We start from the raw sequence: 18,312 nt of genomic DNA on the forward strand, positions 1-18,312 counted from the left end.
GGCGATCGATCAAACGTTTCATAAAGTCAGGTTCATTTTATGCAAATTTGGCATGCAACGTTCACCTGTATGCAAAATTCATGTCATAAATCAATGACATAAAAGGTCCCATGCCCTTAATTGGCTTAACTGAATCAGAGGCTCTCAGAACCCACTAGAGGACCTCGGTAAATTTGCAAGGGAGACACAGATTGTCTCGTCTCGAAGTTATTTACAATAAAGTATATTTACATAATTCATAATACACGCTTTTCTTAGAAACAAGCTATAAAGAGTAAAACGTTTTTTGTTTCTTTTTTAGTTATATTAATGTTAAGTTATATTAATTTAAGTTACATTAATAAATATGAGATTTAGCCAATGAATAGCAAGGTTTAAGACTTGCAAACAATAAATATGTTTTTCTATAATAAACCATCATAACGATCCACCGGACTGAAGTGGAACTGGGAGGAGTCAGGCATGTGACGTAAGCGCGGTGGGCGGTGCGAACGCAAAGCGGAAAAGCTGATGAAGGTAACACAGGTACGGGACTGTGTGAAGGTGTGTCTGCTGTCGATGTACAAATCTTCCCGATGTTATAAAGCAGCCAGGCACCTAATAATACCTACGCCAGACTGAGCGCGCTGATCTTTTTCTAAAGGTGAGTTTTGATCTGTTTATAAAGCTTTAAAGTTTCTTCTCTCAGAGTAAGTGATCGAGATTCATGAAGCTGCGACATCACGCGTTGTAGTTGTAGTTGTAGTTGTAGTGCAGGGCATTCTTACAAACATCCTTTTTTGTCTTTATCATGTTAGCCAACTTTTGAGCTGTTTTTATTACCATGGCTGGAGAGTTGATAGATATTTGCGGGTCCAATAATATTAATTCCATTATTTTAGGTCAAATTTATTAAAACGCTTTTTAATGTATCTAGATTATTTATTTGTTTTTATTGTACAGTTAATAGATATTGTCAGTAGACATGCATCACAGAATAATTGTCATCTTAAGTAATCTTCACCGAATCTCAAATAATGTATTAATCATGCAAAAAATGGCAAACTACATTTTCATGCTTTACTTATCCTGAATACACATACAGTAATTAAACTAGCCTGTATTTTTTTTAAAAATTTCCATAATGTGGCAAAAGTCTTGATTAGAAATTATGCTTAATACATGTAAAAAAAAATTTTTTTTAATTTAATTTATATATTTTTTTGTTTCCTTTTTTGTTTTCATCACACATCACGTGTCATATTTTATCTCAAGCATGCTGTTAACTGTTATTGTTCGGTGGGGTGGAAATGATGCCACAACTGAGGAGTTTTTTTATTTTTATAAATGCATATAAATAATTTTGATGCAATAAATATTAAAATGGTTTATGGTAGTAGTCGATAGTTAGCATTAATTCATCTTTTAATGATGAATTTTCATATTTTAAGATTCAAGATATTGGGACAAAGCTAAAATAAAATCTATACATAAAAAGTTATTTGAAAAGTCATCAATGGTGAAAGCATAGTAAGAAAAAGTTTCTAATGCATCTTTAAAGAACCTTCATATAACAAAAAGTTAAAGGGTCAAATCTGTTCTTTTTAATAAAATATAAACCCCTGGGTTATAAAAGTTCTCACATTTGAAGAAAGATCCAGTGTCTGATGTATTATTTGTTGCATTGCACTCTGATCTCTTTTCCATTGGGCTTTTTAGTATTGTTTATTTTATCTATGAAATTGAGGTGCACACAGTAAGCTTGTCCTTCCATTCAGAGGACATCAGGATGAAGAACGAGGGAGAGGCAACTGAACGGCCTGACAACACGGCATTCACTCAGCAATGGCTCCCGGCATGGCAGCCCATACTGTCCGCTGGCATCGTCATTCCTGGCTTTCTAATCATTGGTTTGGCTTTCATAGGCATTGGAATTGGCCTCTTTCTGACCTCACAGACCATCCAAGTGCTGGAGCTATCACTTTTGATCAATTAAATTCATCCTTGCTGAGTAAAGTATTAATTTCTTTAAAAAGGAACCACATGACCAGCTGAAGCCTTGCTTGATCTTTTTAACCCTCCTGTTATTGACATTTTTGAATGTGGAATCAATTATTTATGGCTGATAATGAATAGAGGATTTCTACAATGGTATTGGTGACCGAAAACACTGAGAACTTTTTTTCAGGTGTCCGTATCCAGTGTTCAAAACGACTGCTAGTGCAACATAAACACACCACTTAATGAGCACTTGTCTCAGTAAAATTCACTTTTTTTTTTAAACATGCAGTAGAAATGTTCATATGCAGCATGAATGAACCATGTTTGTTCCTTAACCACGTCATTTCCAGACTACCCAGTACTGAGTTTTGATGGACGTAAGAAGTTGGTCTTCAGCAACGTGTCTTGGATGGGAGGGAAGAACGACTTCTTGGGCATTGCTTATTTAGTAGTTGGCTCCTTGTGTATGGTCATGTCAGTGGTTATGCTAATAGTTTATGCCAAATTCAAATTCTCAGAGGAGGATGATGCATGATGATGCAAGGTGGCTGTGCTTATAAAGACCACCTCGTACATGCATCTTAAAAACAAGAAAGAAAAAAAATAAGGGGTTCATTAAGATGAGCCAAATGTTGTTTTCAGACAAACATCATGGTCTAGATCAATCATTTTGCATTCACATGCTAGAAAGCTTTAACTTCAGGTCATTTAATTATTTCAAACCAGGAATTATTTGTTTACTAAAAGAACACAGGATATGACATGATTAGGCTAAAAAAAACTATTAGGCTAATATTCTAAGAGTTTGTTCAAATGTCTTAGAATCTGTAGATCAAAATGATTATCAGAGGTCATCATTCAGGGAATGTTACCGGTTTCTTTTATTCTACTTTGACTGTTTCAGGTATAAAATATGAATTAGCAGTTACTTTAGTTTCTGGACATTACAGATCAAACAAAGCTAATAATGGTTTTTACATTTGCTTAAATCTTAGATTTCTTGACTAGTCAAGAAAGGTTTAACAGATATATGGACAGAGACAGTATCAGGTGCCATATCTACCTGTCAGATGCATAGCTTGGTTAAAGCTTTGTGTATGTTTAGTTTAATATATTGAGAATTAAAATGTATTGCTGCTTGTATATTTTCTGTAATAAACTTAAAATGCTGTTTTATAATATTAAATCAGTGTTTTTGTTGTGAGATTTGTTTCAAGCATGAAATATTTTATTTCCAAGAAAGGGAAATGGTGTGCTTTTACAGTGCCATTTTGTACTGGGCAAGTTAAATGTAAGTGATGGGGCGAATCTTGACTTTGTTTGCACGCATCGGTGATATTGATCCCTGTTAGTGAAGCAGATCTTATTTGGGAGCAGTATTCTGTGCAGAGTTTAGCTCTAATTCTGCACTCTGGTTCAGTGTCTTTTGAAGTAAAATGTTTGAAAAGTGAGGATAGAACTGTATTCAGATTAAATCTGCTCATAAATATTGCTTTTAGGACCTGATTTTTAATGTAACCTAAATTAATAAAAGCTATTGTCTGCACATGGGTTTGGCAAGTAAAGATGACATAACCAAGATTTGTGAGAAATTCAAAAGAAGTATTAGTAAATTACTGAAACCCATCACCTTTGTATACTTCATTTAACATTAGGCTGCTCCGGAAAGAACCTATACTATACACTATCCCCCAAAAAAGTTTCATTTTTATTACCGAGCGAGGTAGAGCGGACAGTGAAGAGTCGAATCTTTACTGACTCTTCATTAGTGCACGTCGGTGGTATGGATGCTGGAAGTGAGTGGAGGAAATTTTAGCACAATGGAGTGTATGTACATTTTGGCCCTATGCGCTGGCTGAGTTTGGGATTCAGGCCATTGTGGTTTCTAGGTTGCCTCGTGACTTTGTCTGTTTTTGTGGCAGTCCTCCTGAGATTTTGTGCTGTTTTTATGCACTTATCAAATCTTTAAGAGAGTTGATTTAGTATGCAACTATGTATAGGGTGTTTTCATGATGTACTTTGCTTTACACTCTCTGTTTGTACTGATAATCATGTGCATAAAAATTAATGTCATGCTGTCAATCAGGCCACAGTACAAATGCAGCCACCAAGAATTGTAAATGTGCTTTTGCAAGCAATTCCTTCTGAACCTTCACTATCCTTTGGAATTGGGTTATTTAAAAAAGTATTAATATTACTATATTATTTTAATATAATACATTTAAATATTAAAGAATATAAATATACTGAATGTGTTTGTTATATTTCATATATAAAATGTTATAAATATTTTGAAATGTTAATGTATTCATTATTATTTGAAAATAAGCTATAAAAATAAGTTACTTTATAGATGTGCTATTTTCATATTCTTTTAGTCAGTAGAACTTAAACAAATGCTGCACATTTATAAAGTTGCATTGGAAATTTAACTTTTAGTTATTACTTACCCAGTGGTATATGATGCAATGTTATAAATTGTGTTTTTTGTTTTGTTTCTTTTTCAGACCCAAAGATTATGGCAGTTCAGAGCAGTAAATATTCTGGACAGACAGCTTCGCTTCGGGGCTTAAAATTGTTTCATATTTGTCAACTTTGGCTGTTTCTCCCAAGGTTTCTTTCTGGCACTTCTAGACTTTTTATTGCGGTGACCTTGTGCTTGGTTACCGGGGGCTTAGGGTTGACACCCTAAGCTGCTTTGAGGAAATCTCTATTGTTGAAAACCAATTTACAAGTTGAAATCTTTAATTAGAAAATGCGTTTCTGTTATGTGCGTTTGTCTCTCGTTCACACTGCTTTTAATCTACTACGTGACTGATATTTATCTTCCACTCTGATGCTGCCTTTCTTTTTCTATAGTGTCCCTCAATAAGTGTGTTATGATAACATCGGTAATGACTTCAGCTCTACAAGTATTTTTCTGAACAAAACAGGGAAGGCCAAAGGTTTTCATTGTCTGAACCTTTATTTGAGCATTACAGCTTCACACACTCAACAAGGCACTGATATTTACCTTTAAGGACCTTTTAGGTACAAAAGGTGTACCTTTTGGAAAAGTACTGCCCCTGTGACAGCTTTTGTACCTTTTTTTCTGAGTGTGCAGGAGAAAATGTTACTCTTGCAAAAGCTCAGGCATTGTAAAGAAGGTCTCGAGATTTTCTCCTTAAAGTGGTCATATGATGCGATTTCAATTTTTCCTTTCTCTTTGAAGTGTTACAAGCTCTTGGTGCATAAAGAAGATCTGTAAAGTTGCAAAGACTAAAGTCTCAAATCCAAAGAGATATTCTTTATAAAAGTTAAGAGTCAACCACACCTACCTAAAATGGCTCGTTCTAACACATCCCCACATGTCTACGTCACGATATGGGAAGATTTGCATAACACCGCCCAAATGTTCACGCAAAGAAAGAAGGCGTAACTTTTATTCTCGCTGAAGTATTGTTGCTGCCGCCATGTCGTGAAGACGCTGTGTGTTTCGTTGCGAAAGCGAAACTACTTTGTTTGGCCTTCCAAAAGAGGACGATATCCGCTTCGTCATGCCTGGAGCTGATCCGTGCTGGTTGCTGAGGAAATACATCAACTTCGTGCTGTGGATCGCTGGATCGGCTTTCACCGTGGACGAAGCGGAGTCTTGCCCCAGGGGTCCTCACATGTGGCTCACTCAAGCCCGCCGGCCGCCACTCACTCAAGCCCGCCGTGTGTGATGCTGTGTGTTTTGTTGTGAAAGCGAAACTACTTTGTTTGGCCTTCCAAAAGAGGACACGACTAGAAATCAGTGGTTAAGTTGTATTTACAACACTGTTCCAGAACAGTTCAACCCAAATATTCAGATGTGTGCAGCACATTTTATGGAGGACTGTTTCCTGATCCTGGTAAAGTAGACTGCAATTCTGGCTGTTCTGACTCACAACCTGTAAGTACGTTTACTTATTTAAAGGATTTGTCACTGACGATTCAAACGCGAGTTTTGAGCAGTGTAGAGTAACGCTTGTTGTTTGTCATTTCTCCCATCACAAATGCAGATATGGTTTTATGCACGATGCAACGTGTAAAAAGACAGTATAAGTCATTATAATCCGTAATTATGTCCCCACTGATGCAACAAATGCCTAGTTTATAATGGGTTTTAATGTTTTGGGCTCGTCGCTCCGGCCGGACAGGGCATCACAGTATGGAAGGGGTGAGAAATTTCCGTCACACACTTGAGGTATTTGGCCAATCACAACACACTGGATAGCTGGCCAATCAGAGCACACCTCGCTTTTCAGACTGATGAGCTTTGTAAAAATTGACGTGTTTCAGAAAGGCGGGGCATAGAGGAGAAACAATAATGTACAGTATGTGGAAAATAATGTGTTTTTTGAACCTTAAACTGCATAAACACATTTCATTACACCAAATACACCAAATAATGTTCTTTTTAGCAACATCATATGACCCGTTTAAAGTTTTTTTTTTTTAGCATGGTTTTCAATCTATGCACACATGCATATAACATGTCAAGAGTTTTAGCAAAAGGGTAGATTTTCAGTGAATATTGATGGGCCATTCTAACCCGATCTCATGAAAGTGCGTAGAAATAGTACGCCAAATAAAAACAAAAACTTGTGGTATTGATATGCAAAAATGGACTTTGACGTGTATATGCTACGCAATGGGTAGGATTAGGGTTGTGGGGTAGATGTGAATCATATGTACGCAAAAACTACGTATCATATGCACACCAACAAATTTCTAATCATATGTACACGAAAACTGCGCATTATAGGCCTATGCATGCCAAACATGTGCATATCATATGCACGCCAAAGTCAATTTTTGCGTATCAATACCACGAGTTTTTGTTTTTATTTGGCGAACTATTTATACGCATTTTCATGAGACCAGGCTCGCCATTCCTCACAAAGCTGCCTTATAGCTTCAAATAGTCATACAGACAATTTTATGGCCTTTTTTGGTCCATTTTAGAGCATGACAACAGTAGATTAATTGTACTTGTGGACAAGAGCCCAAATGTCTCTTGCTCCACAGAAAAAAAATAACAGCATATGGTTTTGGAATAACAGGACGGTGACTCAAATGATGATAGAATTTGGGTGAACTATTCCAAGTCTCTCTTACTTTGTCCTCCTTTTGATGTCACTGCTGTCTTGGAGAAACAATTGAGATATTACAGAGGTCTCATTTGGGATTTTTCTTACTTATGTGATGCAGCAACCTTGAATAGATTCGTTCATCTTTCCACATTTCGCAATTTTCACACCTCTCATGTATTCCTGAGCCTCATAAGTGTAGTTTTATATTTATGTGCCAGTGTTTGATAGTGTGCAGCATGGAAACGCTGAACAAGAAAGCGCTGTTTCACACTGCCACATCCACTCAGAGCTGAGCAGATGACACTGCCCTTCACACACTCTGTCTTCCTCTGCCCATCAACCCTGAGGCTGTATTGCTCTCAAACAATCCCGTTGGACTGACGGAGCAGTTGGCATGTTGTTGCATTGTGGAGAATGACTGGAGTGCTACAGGGAGTGACAGCAAAGAGAGAAATGCTGTGACATTACGTGAAATGAATGATACTGTGAAACCACATCAGTTGGCATTGAGGGGAATGTTGTATTTGAGGGATTAGTTCACCCTAAATAAAGGAGTTATTCATCCTCATGACTTTCTTACTTGTTGGGAAATTTTGAGTGATATGTTGTGTGCTCTTCTATGAAATTGCAATGAATGGAGACTTCAAAAAGGGCATAAATGGCCCATAAAACTATCATAAAGGTGATCCAAGCAAATCGTTCCATGTGTTCATAAAAAATACGATAGTTTTGGCATGTAAGTTGTTGTTCACTCATAATCTTTCCCTACAGTGGGCTGTTAATTGCTGCAACTATTACTGAGTCATTGAGTTAACTTAAGAACTAGATTAGTCCAATCCATGAACAAATTATACTGTAAGGGAAACAGGTAAATTTAGCTCAAAGGGAATTATTTTTGATTTTATAGGGAATTTGAACAGAATCACTGTTTTACGGTTGATCAGCCAGCGATTCATTGAACGAGCCGTATAACATCAACTCTGCAATGGATATTAAAATCCAAAATATAGTGAAAACACTATTAATCAGCACAGTAACAAGATCGGCAGTTTAAAACATTAACTTGTAAGCACAAAACACAAGATACTTCTCTTTACAATATAAATAAGACTTTATTGCATAAATCTAAGACAATATAAACTAATCTAACACATAAACACGCACTCACACATTCACACAAGTTGCAGAAAGAGAGAAAGTGAGGAAAGAATGAGCCGGCCTTCCGGAAGTAGATGCAATTAGGAATATTTGGTTAAGATTTATTTACAACAGAACAGCACAACCCATATGTTCGAATTTGTGCAACGCATTTTATGGACGACAGTTTTTTTTAACCTAGATGAGTACAAGGCTGGCTGTGCACAAAGGCTATTTAAAAAAAAAAAAGAAAAGTAAATTCTGACTTTGCTATGACAATTTGGCGCTTCTGAATCAGCGACTGTAAGTATGTTTTGTTATTAGTTTAAGTATTTGCTATTGACTGTTCAAATGCGGAGTTTTGCTCAGCGCAGAGTAACGCGTTGTGTGTGTGTGTGTGTGTGAGGGGAACAGGGTCACATCACAGGAGAGTGAACTGCCTGTCAGAAATCATAGCACGTCAGCTGTCTTAACCGCGGCTTGTGTACTGCATCATCACTGTCTGTCATGCGACTCTGTTGCCCTTTCGAGCTTGAACTGATGGTAAAACTAACGACATTATTAACTGTCTTGATATTTACTTTGAAAGCTGAAGCTCGCAATTATGGTAGGGGTCGTTACATTTCCGACGTGTGCTTGTGGTGTTCGGCCAATCACAATGCACTGGGTCAGCTGGCCTATCAGAGCAGACTGCGCTTGTCAAAGGAGGGGGCTTTGTTGAAAACGACATGTTTGAGAGAGGTGGGGCATAGAGGACCTACAATAATGTACAGTATTTGAAAAATAATGTGTTTTTTGAACATTAAAGCATGTCAACATATTCTGTTACACCAAATACACAAAATAATGATCTTTAAAATAGGATCATATGATCCCTTTAAGAGAATGAAGATGTGAAATCCCAAGTTTATAGCAATATGTTCAATTGCATAGACCTGATCAACCATCAATCACTTAATTAACCCTCGCATTGAGTTCCGCAATGAGGTTAAAATTTATAATAAATGCATCAGTTCAGCTAGGATCTGGAAGTACTTGCGTTGCTTGCTTAGGGGGTTCCCTTGTTGCAGTCTTTGCAGAAAGGGGTTTCCCAAGGTTGCTGATTGGCTGGAAGTTCAGTAGTCGTTGAAGTGACGTTTTGGGAAGTCAATGGTTGGGCGTTGACTGAAGATGCAGAGTTGTGGGCTGGTTGAAGTTTTGAGGCGGGAATAGACTCGAGGTGAATTCGGAGACACGGCGTTGTGGCAAAACTTAACTCAGAACACGAAACTCTCAATGGAAAAGAAAAGAAACTAAAGTAAAAGAAAGAAAAGAGTAAAGTTTGACGAGACGTTTCTCCTCACGGTTTTAGAGGAGCTGCTGGTATGCAAGCCAGAGCACGCTGGAACGGTGCTCGAAGAATTCACGGGCAAAAAGCAGTGGCAAAAAGGCATGGCTGAGAGCAAAAAGCGGCGGCAAAAAAGCATGGCTAAAAGCATAAAGCCAAAAGCGATGACCAAAAGCATAATTTGATGGTGTCCTGAGTATTTAAACATGTTGGACACATCCCAAATGGAGTGTTGATTAGAGTTGCTATGTTTCTCTTCCCAATACATAAATCTTATCAGTGACATGGTCTGAATTTTCCCGCTCTTGCAGAGTATAATTTGGACATGATTTCTAGAACCAGAATATAATATATTTTACAAAGTATTGATTGATAGAAACGTTTAAAGCATGATTTTTCAAACACATACATACCCAACATGAATATAAACCTATAAACTATTCAATAGTTATTCAAAAGACATACATAATGAGTGATTAGGACATGATAGTCAAATGTGTGAGTTACATACATAATATGGAATTATGCATAGAAACGATCAGTTGCTCATAAGTCATTTTAGCATAATTTAGGTGCATATATACTGTACATGTGAAGGCAGTTTCTGTGCCATTCTGTGAATGTGGGCACATGTTCTGTGAACGTGAGGATGTGCTTTGTGAGGAGCAAAAGGTTAAAAGGTCTCGAAGGTGCCTGGTCTTTGTCCTGGGTGGGAAAAACCACCCAACGAAGTCTTTAGCTCATGATTTCTATCATGGATTTACATGTGATGGTCATGCTGTCCTTCTCTTTGACCATTAATCTTGGTTACTTGCCCCAAAATTGACAATCTCTTTCCTGAGTTGGGATTATCAATAAGTGTTCTTTTGTTTAAATGTTGCAAGCTGTTCTGTGAAAGAGTTGGTTGGTTAGGCTTGTTTCAGACTGTCTGGCGCTATCGTGGAAAGATTTATGACATTGTCTTGTTAATGAACACCGGCTTTGTAAACTGGATGAAACGGATTCACTGAAAAGATGATTTAAAGAATGATTCGTTCACCAGTCAGACTGTGCTACTTCTCTCATGACTGATTTTCAAGGAATAGTGACTTTTGGTCTGTATAACTTCAGAAGACTTTAAATATTGTATAAAACTTTTATGGTGCCTTTTTGTTATTTTGGAGTTTGACGGTTCCAGTGCTCATTGACTTTCATTATATTGAAAAGAATGACCAGCATACTCTTTAAAACAGGAAAGACATTCATACAAGCTTAGAATGACATGAGGGAGAGTAAATGATGACAGAATTGTAATTTTTGGGTGAACTATCCCTTTAAAGCATTTTCAGCCCAGAGCTTTTGATGAACCCACCACTGTCTGTTTACATGAGCCTGAAGAGCTTTCCAACTGTTTTTCTGTGGGTAGCAGATGTATTGCCTTCTACTCCTTTTTATTACATAAAAAAATCTTCCTCTCTACACTTAAAAAAATTATGCCGTGTTTTTTTGTTTTTGTAGCTATATTAAGTTTTAAAGTTTTAATGGGATCACTGTACACACCTGTATAATGGTGTGAACATCAGCTTAGCTTTCTGGCAGGTTTCTACTATTACAGAAAATACAGGATAGTCTCGCTTTCCTGCAAAATAATACAGATTTTTCATAATCTGGACAATTAATGTTTAGTTTATAGCCTAATGCCATGTCCAAATTGGCAGGAAAATGCAACAAGAGATAAATTGATAACATTTCTTACATATACACTACCAGTCAAAATTGAATTCTTGAAAAAAAGATTTTTAATGTTTTGTAAAAAAAAATAAAAAATAAATAATAATAATTAAAGAAATAAAATAAAGTTGCATTTATTTGATCAAGGAAAACAGTAAAAACAGTAATATTATACAATATTATTACCATTTAAAATAACTATTTTCAATTTTATTATGTATGATATTACAATTTAAAATAACTGTTTTCAATTTTAATATATTTTAAAATGTAATTAATTCCTATGATGGCAAAGCTGACTTTTCAGCAGCCATTACTCCAGTCTTCAGTGTCACATGATCCATCAAAAATCATTCTAATATGCTGATTTGGTACTTCTTGTTATTATCAATTTTGAAAACAGAAAACTGCTGCTTAATATTTTTATACCAACCATGTTACTTTTTTTCAGGATCCTTTGATGTATAGAAAGTTCAAAAGAACAGCATTTATTTGAAAGATGAATCTTTTTTAAATGTCTTTACTGTCACTTTTGATCAATTTAATACAACCTTGCAGGATAAAATTATTAATTTCTTTCACAAACTGTAGTTTAAATCTACAGCACTATACATCGTTATGTCCTAAGTTGCCACAGCCACGACAAATAATGCAAGGCAGGACATTTTGCCAGTAGATAGCTTTCTATTTCCATGATGTCATGCTGAGAAGCCCCACCAGCTATAAAATGTAATTTGTCCAAAATCTTTATTATTATACATTAAACATCAAATATATTCAGATTGGCTGTGAGTGTAAGTACTTTTACACTTTGAGTTTAATTTCAGTCAACTAAAGCAATAACTCTTAAATGTGATGCAAGCACTTTACTCCGACTGAAATCATACTAGCCCGATGCAATATTTTACACATAATGTGTATTTAATTTTTCAAATATTTAATTGTGCATTGTGACATGTTTATTTAGAAAGGCATATGAAACTTAACTATGCAAAACCCACCATAGCTTGATTATAACTGCGCATGTAAATGTACTTTGTGTCATGCAATAGTTTTGCATTCGGTGTGCAGATAAATTGCTTGTCACTGGAAATGTATCATGCCTGGTTAAGGCATGGAGTAACATTCATATTCTCATACCCTAGAGCCTCTGTGTTACATCCCTACTGACCAGTAGACATAGTTAAAGAGGCCACAGCTACCTTGGGTAAGTCATGAAAGAATGTGTGTGTGTGCGGTGTGTGTTGCATTTCTGCAGTACCTGAGGCTTTGACCCGAGTCTATTAATACTGTTTATACATTAATACACATGTACTCATCATGTAAAACTCTCAGCAGTCCATGTAACCCCTGACTGTGCCACGAATGCTGGACCGCTGTGAGAGTAGTGCTGGACAGCTGTATTTCCTCCATGCTGACAGCAGTGTCACAGAGGTCAGGCTTTCCCTTGTTCTGGTTAAGGGCTCGGATCTCATCACAATGAGCGTGACATCAGTCTTTTATCGGCGTTATGACAGTTCCTCTTCTTTACTGGGTAAGAACTGTCAAGCATCAATCCCCTGGACTCCCAAGCAGGAAGGTGTGTGTGTGTGTGTGTCTTACTCACTCTTCTAGGACTCTATCTTTATTCACCTTTCACAGTGAAGACCTAAAAGAGAGAGAGAAAGAGAGAAACACAGGTTTATTGTTGTATTGTGCTCAGTTTGAGCTCAGAAGAGATAAAAATGACAGCTCTTTCCTGAGAAAACACAGGTGTGCTGGCTTGCTCTGACGGCAGGGATTATCGACCCTAAATGCAAATAATACAGCCATATAAACACATATAGGTAGGTGTTAATAAAGAATAACAATTGGTCCCTCTGTAAATTCTCTTTGCCACCTTGAAGAATTCTCAGTTACTTAAAGTGTAGATAGACGGCCGGGAAGTAAGAAAACACACAGTCCAATGTATCCTCAATACTTCAATTTATTCATAGAAATACAGATATTATATAGGCATATGTCGAGGGGAGTTTCACCCTCTTAACCAATGAGGATATGAATAACATACACGTAGGATCTTTGGCCAAGAACATGTGTTTATATAAAATGGCCACATGTACAGAAAAACATGGACATATTAGGAATAGACTTTTGCGAAGAATGCTGAACTGTCTTCAGAGTCCCTCACGAACTCCTTTACCCTTGTAGTCCTAACATTCATGTCCTTATTGGGGCCTTTAAACCAAGAACTAATGTATACATTTAAACATGCATACCTCGCATATGAGTAAGAGATATTTAAAACATAATACAAGAGAGAGAAATGGATACAGGAAGGGGGATTCAGAGAGAGGGGAAAAAAAGGAGGGGTGAGGCATGTCTGGAACATTCTCTTAACAAGACAGAGAGTGTTTTCTAACAGTAGGATAGCTAAATAAATAGGCTTATTATACCACACACTGGAATACTTGATGAAACTCTGAATTTTCTTAAAGCTGAGTTGGGGCGTGTCTATGAAAAAACATGGTGGGTGCAAGTGAATACAGCTCTTGTAAATATAATAGTATTGTACAATTACGATCTATTTAAAAAAGTTATTTACATAACCTTCATAAATTGAATAAAAAAGCACAGACATGCCTGATGCACATTTGTTTTATTCATGATTTTGTAGAAGTAGAAAAAAAAAACCTTGCTAGATTTTTTTTTTTATGATTTCCCAACTTGTAAATATGAACTTTTCAGGAAGACCTGGATGCAAAATCACGAAGCGGAGTCCAGCCCGGGGTCGTCGCCGCAAGCCCTCCGGACGCTCCTTCGTCGAATCCGCCGCCTCTGATGACTCGCCTCTGCCGGCCATTCCTCACTTTATCTCCTGGCCAAACCACATAAACACATTCCATTACACAAAATAATGTTCTTTTTAGCAGCATCATATGACCCCTTTAACATTGTTGCTATGTTTTTTCATGTATGATTGCTTTGTTCATTGTAATGGACATTTTCTTTTCTTTGCAGAAGCTTTAGGATAATATACAGGCAATATTAGAAAACAATTTCAATCAAATCAATATTTCATGTCCACGTTTTCATTCATTTGCTAAGTAGCCATGTAATAAGTTGGATAATAAGGTAATTATTGCTAAATAAATCTCACTTGCAATCTCAACTAAAATCTCGATCTGAATCTTCACTTTCAAAAAAAGAGCAGAAGGTCTGACCAGGACTAAAGGCCTGTTCACACCAAGGACAATAAGTATAAAGATAATGATAAAGATATAGGCCTAGCTCTAAAAATCGTTCTCAATATTAAAGAAAAGCAGAGTCCACACTACAGCTAATACGATAAAGGCACAGAGAAATGATATCGTTGGATTCAAGTCAAGTCAAGTCAAGTCACCTTTATTTATATAGCGCTTTTAACAATACAGATTGTGACAAAGCAACTGAACAGCATTAATTAGGAAAATAGTGTCAATAATGCAAAATGACAATAGTAAACAGTCATTTTTCAGTTAAAGACAGTTCATCATTGAATTCAGTGATGTCAACATCCAGCTCAGTTTAAATAATATCTTTGCAATTATGTCAACGATAATGCTGGAAATGAAGTGTTAGTTCTGACATAGTTTTGAAATAGTTTTGATTCAATTTCAAAACTATTTTTTCCAGCTGATGAACGATAAAAACATTGACACCCAATCAAAATCATTCCTGCTATTAAGCTTGAGAATTTAAAGTGGCAGACGCTTAGAATAAACAGACAATATAGTTATCTTTATAGTTATCGTTCTTGGTAGGCCCGGTTCTACGGCGGTGCTAGAGGGTGCTAAGCAAATGAAATCAATAGCACCCACAGTTAAAGCTGTAATAATGGCATTTCATTGCAGATTTGGCTAACTATCTAGTGCATTTGCACTTTGGAAACTTTGGAGTTTTTGCAGTGTTGAGCAGTGTAGCCAATCAGAGACTTATCTGTTGATTTCTTGAACCCAACAGCCAATCAGAGGTGTTTAAGTTTGAAACCACCCACCGCTAGAATCGCTGGAGTTTTTGTTCAGGTGTTATGTTCAGCACATCATCTCATTATAACAAAGTGTCGATGCAATGTAAATAAGAGATTCATTGATTATAACCTAACTATGTGAGATCATGATGAACTATGATGACAGCTTTTAATGATTATAAACGGAGCGTTCTTTGCACCATAGCAATAGAGTGCACTAAAACCTATATATGTATATCTATATATATATATGCTATATTAAGATAAGATCACCCTCAATTTAAGAAGCACCCTCAATGATTTGATTCTGGAGCTGGGCCAACAGGCCTTAAATTAAATATGTTCACTTGCACCAATAATAAACATGGTTTGTGCTGATGACAAAAAGGTTTCAGTGTATTTTAATATTTGATTTTGGTATTTTGATGGATTTAAGACAGAACATATTTTCTTTGCTCTCAATTTTGTATTAAATGGGATGGTTGTCAACCTTACACAATGTGTGTTGGTGGTCCTCTATATCTCCAGGTTGTTTTGATCACAGTTGGAGTGGAAATAGTAGAATGGATTTCTCTCTGTTTCGTCTTTGCTGTGAAGTTCCGGGCTCTTTGCGCCCAGATAAAGTTCACAAACTATAAAGTGCTGCTCATCTGCCCTCTCCCTCCTCTGATCTGTGTAATGGCTCATCTCCTTATCCCTCTGTCATTTGAGTTTCCATTTACACTTTCTCGGACTCTCCCCTTCATCTCTCCGCTCTCAGTCTGTCCTGCTGTCTCATTGTCCATCTCCCCCTTTTTCTCATTTTCCTGTTTATTCAGTTCCTTTCCAGTTCCTTTCCAATTCAACATTCCTTTCTGTCTCTCTTCTGTCATTTTGAGTTCCATCTCATGTTCATTGGTTCTTGGCCGATAGAGCTCTCGGGCTCTGAGATTAAGTGGTTGCCTGGCCTAATCTGAGTTGTGCAGCAAGCTATGAAGTTCAGGTTGAAGCAATGGCCAGCCTTTCGAAAGAGATAAGAGGCAGGCAGAAGATTGGAAGTGTGGAGTGTGGTATTTGACCTATAAACAGAAATGATAACCAGCCAGGACACAAAAATATCTTGAGTCCCTTTATGGGCGTGATTCAGTATGTTTGCAGCGTCGTGTTGAGTAAACACACAACCTCCATTCCAAATCCTATGCTGGCAAGTAACTAGCTAAAAGTAGCAATGCTACTAACTTAGCTGGTGTAAAGTGGCTTTAACTGGTTTATCTACATGGCCAGCTGGTTTCTTGAACTGACGAGCTAAAAAGTGCTAGAAAACCCTTTCAAACCTGAAAGTTTGTGAGACCTGGGAGATTTTAAGCCAGGTGTTCTCAACTCTGGCCCTTGATGTCCTCAAACCCTAATCAAACACAGCTTAAGAAAGTTACAGGCAGGTGAGTTTGATCGAGGTTGGAGATAAACTGTGGAAAGTGGATCTTGAGGGCCAGAGTTGAGAACCTCTGTTTTAAGCTGGGGTCAGTGCAGATGCATTACTATTTCTGTAACACTTTATGAACGCAGATTAAATAAATGTGCACTTCTAAGATATCCACTCTCTTTAATATGAAGTCTGATTCATTTGAATGAATCAATTCATGTGAAATAAGCCAAGTCCAAAAAAGATTCACAGATTTCAGTTGTGTCCCTGCAGAGAAAATAATTTTAGAATATTTACCATAATTATAAATAGTTATACTTACTACAAAATATTTTATACAAAACACTAATCCCTAAAATATGCTGCTGGTCAAATGCTGTTTAATGCTTTCTTCTTAACTAAGTCTCATGTTCATTTACCCAACAATTACCTACATGGTTAACATTTGTTGGGATTTGATGTATTATCCTCTTTACACACAAATAAATAGCACACAAACATTTTATTCAGGCTATTTTGTTGAGGATTTTCAGTACTGAATGTGCTTGCATTGCCTATGTTCATGTATTTATAATATCTTTGACATAAAGCATTCTCCAAATGCTTTATCCACAAAGTTCAGATGCAATACTATCTTAGATGCTGCGTTATTTGGATGCCTACTGTTTATAACAGCCTTCAGGTGGCGACTGGGAATGGAGACTTTTTCTCTCCTGCAGGGTCCTTTGACAAACACATTCTTTACACTTTTCCCTAAATGCAAAGTGAATGAGAGGCAGATGAATATTTAGCCTGCATGAAGGTTGTTTACCAACTCTGAGGCTTGTAACCAATTAATGATAATTTGTTGCACTCAGACGCCAATAGGGAGGCTTGAGGAAAAAGAAAGTTGAGAATACTTTAGGCCAAAATGGCAGAAACAACTTCCACTAGACCTGAAATCTAAAGCTTGACACTACTCCGACTTTCTCAGGCTCTGCGATCACTATTCAGGAGAATCCCATGAAATTTTGTACATGAAACACTGGCCTTTACTCTACAATTCCCAGTAGATTTGGCTGTGGTTGAACATGAGCTTAGTGCATAAATCCTTTCTGTCTCTCTCTGGACCTTCAGGTTCAGTCCTAATCTGAGTGATGGAGTGTTATTGTTTGACAGAGCGCCAGTCTTTGACGACTGCGCTGACTTTGAGAGGGTGAATGGAGGTAAATGAGCAGGAAAATTAAAGGGTAACAGTAACAAACGAGTCTCTGTTTCGCTCTAATTAATCCCATCATGCTCTATGGCAGGTTATCAGAATTCCATGGCAATTATGCTAATGGAAAACAGGTAGTGTGATTTTTTATTTTTATTTTTTTCATGGTGAGGATGAGTCAAGTATGTGAGCGTCCCTGTCTCCACATGAACACTCATCTGTGACGCCATAATGGAAGTTGTATCTTCAGCATGCCTCATTTCCTGTTTGTGCAGGTGGGTGATAACATGCATGTAGAAAAGTAGGGTAAGGCTTCTGTAATTTCCTCTCATGCCAGCGGGTCTCCGCTGGGGAGATATGTTCAACATTTTCACGATAGACTGGAAAAAAGCACTCTCTTTGCCCTTAACAGACAAGATGAGAATGATTCAGCAGATGCAAGCCCACTCGTCATGATGCATCCCAGCAAAACATGTT

At 37.1% G+C, this 18,312-nt stretch overlaps 1 long non-coding RNA gene across 1 annotated transcript; it reads left to right on the top strand.

The window, feature by feature from the left end:
- Positions 1–452: 452 nt before the first annotated feature.
- On the top strand, positions 453–1,923 carry LOC107590955 (uncharacterized). The gene is made up of 2 exons (XR_001609841.1): positions 453–643; positions 1,758–1,923. It is a non-coding gene; the product is annotated as an uncharacterized lncRNA (long non-coding RNA).
- The last annotated feature ends 16,389 nt before the right edge of the window (positions 1,924–18,312 follow it).

Source organism: Sinocyclocheilus grahami, unplaced genomic scaffold, assembly GCF_001515645.1.
Source record: "Sinocyclocheilus grahami isolate Dianchi unplaced genomic scaffold, SAMN03320097.WGS_v1.1 scaffold134.1, whole genome shotgun sequence".
NCBI lineage: Eukaryota > Metazoa > Chordata > Actinopteri > Cypriniformes > Cyprinidae > Sinocyclocheilus > Sinocyclocheilus grahami.